The following is a 6,189-nucleotide window of genomic DNA, read 5'->3' on the forward strand; positions in this document are numbered from 1 at the left end:
ATCCAACTTCTAGTAAGTACTTATTAATTTTTGAGTACCATTCCCTTGGTGCTTGTTTGAGACCATAGAGTGATTTTCTTAATCTACACACCAAATTCTCTTCTCCATACTTAATAAATCCTGGTGGTTGTTGCATATAAATTTCTTCTTTTAAGTCACCATGCAAAAATGCACTTTTTACATCCATTTGAAAAATTTTCCAACCAAACTTTGCAGCTAAAGCAACTATTGTACAAATGGAAGTCATCTTAGCTACTGGAGCAAAGGTTTCAGTATAGTCTATACCTTCTTCTTGTGAGAAACCTTTAGCCACTAACCTTGCTTTGTATTTTTCAATAGCTCCATCTGATGTGAATTTGGTTCTATAGGTCCACTTGCAACCAACCACATTTTTGCCTTTTGGAAGTGTTGTTAGTTCCCATGTTCCATTCTTCATCAAAGAATTGTATTCTTCTTGCATAGCTGCTTCCCATTCTTCTTTTCCTTTTGCTTCTTCATATGTGTTTGGAGTGTCAACCTGCATCACCTTAGTCATAAGAGCATAGTTAGCAAATATATATCTAGGACCTTCTTGATAAATTTCTTTGATGCTTCTAAATTTCTTTGGATTTTCATTATCACTTTCTTGAGTCTCATCCCATGTAGTGGTTTGCACACCTTGACTTTGACTATTGGTAGAAGTAGAATTTTCTTCATTAATCAAAATTGGAAAGAAAGATAATGTTGGAGAATTATCATTCTTAACATCTTCATCAAACCATACATTTCTTTTAATATAGATTTCATTAGTTCTAGGATTGTATAACCTATATCCTTTCGATTCCTCACTATATCCAACCATTGTGCACTTCTCGCTTTTTCTTTCAAGTTTGCTCCTCCTTTCATCAGGAATGTGAGCATATGCTTTACAACCAAAAATTCTAAAATGAGATACTGTAGGCTTTCTTCCACTCCATGCCTCTTCTGGTGTTATGTTCAAAACTGCCTTAGTAGGTGTTCTATTCAAGATATATATGGCAGTATGAACTGCTTCAGCCCAAAATTTAGCTTCTAGATTTCTAGAATGAAGCATGCACCTAGCCATTTCTATTATAGTTCTATTTTTCCTTTCAGCAACACCATTTTGTTGGGGTGAATAAGAGACAGTTGATTCCTTTTTAATGCCATGTTCTTTACAAAAATCTAAAAGAGCTTTATTCATGTATTCAGTCCCTCTATCAGTTCTTAGTATCTTTAAGTACTTTCCACTTTGTTTTTCAGTCAAAGCTTTAAACTCTTTAAACTTTTGAAACACTTCATCTTTCTTTTGTAGAAAATACACCCAAATCCTTCTACTATAATCATCTATAAAAGTGAGGGCATACCTTGATCCTCCAATTGATGATGTTTTGAAAGGACCCATTACATCACTATGGACTAAATGTAGAGGAGTTTTTGCTCTCCATGATTTACCTTGAGGGAAACTTTCCACATGTTGTTTTCCCATTGCACATCCTTCACACACCTTAGGGCTTAATGATATCTTTGGCAGCCCATGCACCATTTGTAATTTCTCCATAAGCTTGAGACTTTGAAAATTGATGTGCACCAAATGCTCATGCCATAACCTGCTCATATCATCATATTGAGCAATAGCACACATATGTTTATCTCCACATTTAGAAGTAAATTCTTGAAATTTATATAATCCATTCTCCATTTTACCAATTGCAATGACTCTATAATTATCATTGACATCCTTGATTAAGCACTTATCATTGTAGAATTCTATTTTATGTCCTTGACTTGCAATTTGAGATACTGAAAGCAGATTTGTTTTTAATTTAGGGACTAATTTAAAATTTTTGAACAAACCATTATCAATTTTGACATTACCAGTCCCTTTAACTTCTAAAGCACTATTATCCCCCAAATATATTTTTTCTATATTATTTTCACTTATTGATTCAAATTGATTCTCATTATGAGACATGTGTTGTGTAGCACCAGAATCAATAACCCAATCTTCTTTGAAAGTATTATTTTCTTTAAGTGCAACACAAAATGCATTTCTTTTAGAATCTCCTAATTTTGGATAATTATTTACTTTCTTTTCTACATCTCTTTTCTTCTTGAAACATTCATTTGCCTTATGACCCATTTTACCACAATAATGACATTTCCATTTACTTCTATTATGATCTATATATGAAATACTCTTATTTTCATTCTTCCAATTTCTTTCTTTAGATTCATTTTCTTGTGACTTCTTATAATATTGTTTTCCTTTCATTACAAATGCTTGAGATTCACCATCAAATGATTCTTTTTCTTTAACTTGTCTTTTCTCTTCTTGAACCAACTTAGCACACAATTCTTCTGATTTAATACTTTTTAATTTATCTGCAGTATCTAAACCCCTTATAAATGATTGATAAGATCCTGGAAGACTTTGTAATATAATTTGCACAAAATCTTTATCATCTATATCTTTTCCAAGAGAAGCAAGCTCATTTTTCTTTTCCTTTAACTTACTTAAATGTGGGACTATCTCTTGTGAGCTTGATAATTTCAAATTGTATAATTCAGTTGTGAGAGATAAGATCCATACATCACCTGAATTTTGATATAAATCTTTCAAAATCTCCCAAACTTTGACTCCACTTCTCTCATTACGAACTTCTGGAAAAACTTCTTCTGAAAGTGTAAGCTTGATTAGTGCTGCTGCCCTCTTGTCCCTTTTATCCCAATTATCTTGATCATTTCCTGGATTCGTAGGCCTTTGTTCACTACCAGTCACAATATCATAACAATTTTGAAGGGTTAGAGTGATTTCAACATGAGATACCCAATCATAATAATTTTTTCCATTTAATTTAACTGTAGGCAAAGTCACACCAAGTGATTCCATTGTTAAATTCTCTCCCTTTTTTTTTTTCTTTTTTTTTTTGGATGAGAATGAAAGATATTTAAGAACTTGAACACCCAAGCTTGAAACTGAAAAAGTCTCACCAATTTGTTGAAGAAAAAAAACTTTTCTTTTGCTGCAATATCCTTCCTTTGATGTAGTTTTTTGTCCCAAACCAAACTGCTGTTCACTCCTTAGTTACAGCCTGCAAATGTAAAGATTCACACAAGAAAAACACATATATTCATTCCAAAAGCATCATATATTCACAGCCCAAAGAATTGAAAGTGCTCTGATACCATGATGAATTAAAACAGCAGCACAAAGAATAAAAACAGAGCATAAAAACAGAGCTTAAAAAACAGAGCAGCAAAACTCAAATATATCAAAGAGCTATAAAGTTTCTTCTTGTTATTACAGCTGAGAGGAATGCTCTATTTATAGAGCTCATACATATTTCTAGAGGGTTCTTGAGAAGCTTCAAGAAAGGAAGCACTCTAGAGATTTCTACATAATTTTAAATTCACATTTTGCACAAAGAGAGAGGCTCCAAGAAGCAAGTAGAAAGTTCTGGACTGTGCATTAAATGCCCAGCTACTATAATAAACATTATTTTTAACAATATACAGAAGACTCGTTGTCGTCAGCTTTTGGGTTGATTACATCCAAGTTCGGTGAAGAAATGCTAATATGCATTTCTTTTGAATGAATAAGTATAATTAATTTTATTCGAACTAAAAGATGATAGCATAAATATTTTAAGGGAAGTAGTGTGAGAAAGGAATATTTTATTTGTTTAGATTAGGTAAACTTGAAACATGCCATAAAACTAAATATCTAAAGTATTATAATAATTGAACGTCATTATTGAATGGCTTTTAAAAAGTCTTTAAAGGTATATATATAATGAGTGCACCCCTTCTTTAAGAATATCTTTTAAAGATTGTTGACAATATGTCAGATAAATGATCAATTCTAATCAAGGAACCTTGCTACAATTTTATTAAGTAGGGGTACTATTGCCATCTGAATAGGCATGAAGTGGTTGTGAGGCTAGGACTAATCATAAACAACATTATCTATGCTTTTACAACATTAAGATCAATGAGAATGAGAACCATGGTCTCTCTTGCATGTTGGCTTGTTGCTATATCTCCAAATCCCTTGAGGAAGGCAAGATGGAGGACGCATGACTCGAAAAATAATGCAAAGAATGTTTCAGCAGTTGTCCAAAAGATCTTCAAATGAGTATACTAGTTTATGCTTAAATTTACATTAACATATTAGAGAAACTTGTAGATTCAATTTAAAGAGAGAAATCTATACCTAACTAAAATCTTTAAAATAAATTGGTCTTTATCTTTTCAACTATTGATTTGAGAATCTTTAGTTTGACACAATGTCAATTTGGGCTATGTTTGGAAAAAATATATGGAAAATCTACTAGTAAAAATAATTGCTAATTAAAAAGAATAGGTCTAAATGTCTAAAATGGTCATGAATCTAACTCTTAGGTTCTTGAACTTTAGTGTAGAAAAAAAAAACTTTAGAGAATCTTATTATACATAAGATAAACAATCAGATTATGACCTACTAGATGCAATAAGTTAGCACCAATTAAAACAATTTGATAATTATTACATCTTTTAGAATGTGCCTACTTAGGCTTAAGAATAGCCACTCAAATAGTCAATAATCTATGATTTCAAGTTTCACATAATACTTAAGCTATTAGTGGTGGCTTAGCTAACCAACCATAGCAATATGCAAAGAACACTACAGATATATTTGTTAATCTATTAGTGATGGCTTAGCTAACCAACCATAGCATGATGTGGAGAAAACTACAGATATCTATTGTACGGATAATAATTAGTAAAAGTGTGTATCAATGTATCATTTACAATCCTTCCACTAGGGTTTGAATAAATTGTATCTTATCTATTTTTCAATCACCAAAATAGAGAAATCATAAACAATAACTTGAAAGGTCCTTTTTAATGTTGGTTAGATGACCTAAACTTTATAAATTAAAAAAATTTTGAATAATATCTAGAGATTTTGAATGCCTCATTTAAATATTTTTAATCCATGTATCATTAAACATTTACTAAAGGGTTAAAAATTTATTATGCAAACCTTTTGCCACCCATAGAAACCAAATATTGACCACCTTCTATACTTCCACACAAAAGAAAATTATACAAAATATTTTAATTTAAAATTTACTCCCCCATGATGATTAGGTGTCAAGGTCAAGTTCTACATTTTTCAAAACTAATTGTTCAATACATAGACTTAAAATCATAGAATGGTTGATAATTCTTTTTATATTTAATTTCCTTTTAAATCCTTCTCAACCTATTTAAAGGATAGAATAATGTTTTTTTATTAGATTGAAAAAATAATTCACCCAAATAATAGTGAAAATAACAAGATTCTCAAGCAATATGTTCAAATCATTAGTACCCATCTTTAATTTTAAAAATAGAAGTTTTCAAAGAACCCAACAAAAAAAATAGTAAACATGATTGGTATATCTTACAATTTAAATTTATAAATTTCTTTCAAATCTGAAAAAGGTTTGATGATCTAGTAATTTCCTTAACAAAACTAGCTTTTTCAAGAGCCATAGAAGAAACTTGTAAAGAAAAGTGAATGCCAAAAAAATGTAAGACTCTCATACGATTGATATAATAAACATATAGTATATTGAGAGGGCAGGAGTGAATCAATATGCCTTTAAAATATTTAAATTATTTCAGTAACTATCCACATCGCATAATTTAAACTTCATGTAAATGAAATAATAGAAAGAAAACAATGCAGCATAGCATAACACTACATTTTTATTGTCAAATCCCAAGATGGGAAAAACCAAATAAAAGGTTAAATCTCAAGTATTATGTAACTATTTATGAAATATAAGAGAGAATCCATATTGGTGCAGCTCACTTCTTGTTGTGATCAATGCCTAAAATACAAAAATAATATTAGTAGACAAAAATATGAAGTTCAAAATTGAACAATTGTAAATGTATTTGTAAACACACACAATTCAATTCACACTAAAGTACTAATTTCCTTCTATACCATCCCTAAATCACATACAACCATCTTCTACACTATAATAGTTCGCATCTAAAAGTCATAATATATTTATCATATCATAATTCACACACACACACACACACACACACACAGAGAGAGAGAGAGAGAGAGAGAGAGAGATCACTTCCAATATATACCATAATTACTATGCTATAGTTTCATGTTAACTATATCTTATTATTTTGGTTGGG

General features: G+C 30.6%; 1 long non-coding RNA gene across 1 annotated transcript; it reads right to left on the reverse strand.

Moving 5' to 3' along the window:
- Nucleotides 1-2,353: 2,353 nt before the first annotated feature.
- Nucleotides 2,354-3,128, reverse strand: LOC149553355 (uncharacterized). The gene is made up of 2 exons (XR_016353407.1): nt 2,992-3,128; nt 2,354-2,768 (listed from the first exon to the last, which is right to left on the reverse strand). It is a non-coding gene; the product is annotated as an uncharacterized LOC149553355 (long non-coding RNA).
- Nucleotides 3,129-6,189: the final 3,061 nt, after the last annotated feature.

The sequence above is a fragment of the Cupressus sempervirens genome, chromosome 6 (assembly GCF_028749045.1).
Source record: "Cupressus sempervirens isolate cs-2001-9-10 chromosome 6, ASM2874904v1, whole genome shotgun sequence".
NCBI classification, from domain to species: Eukaryota; Viridiplantae; Streptophyta; class Pinopsida; order Cupressales; family Cupressaceae; genus Cupressus; species Cupressus sempervirens.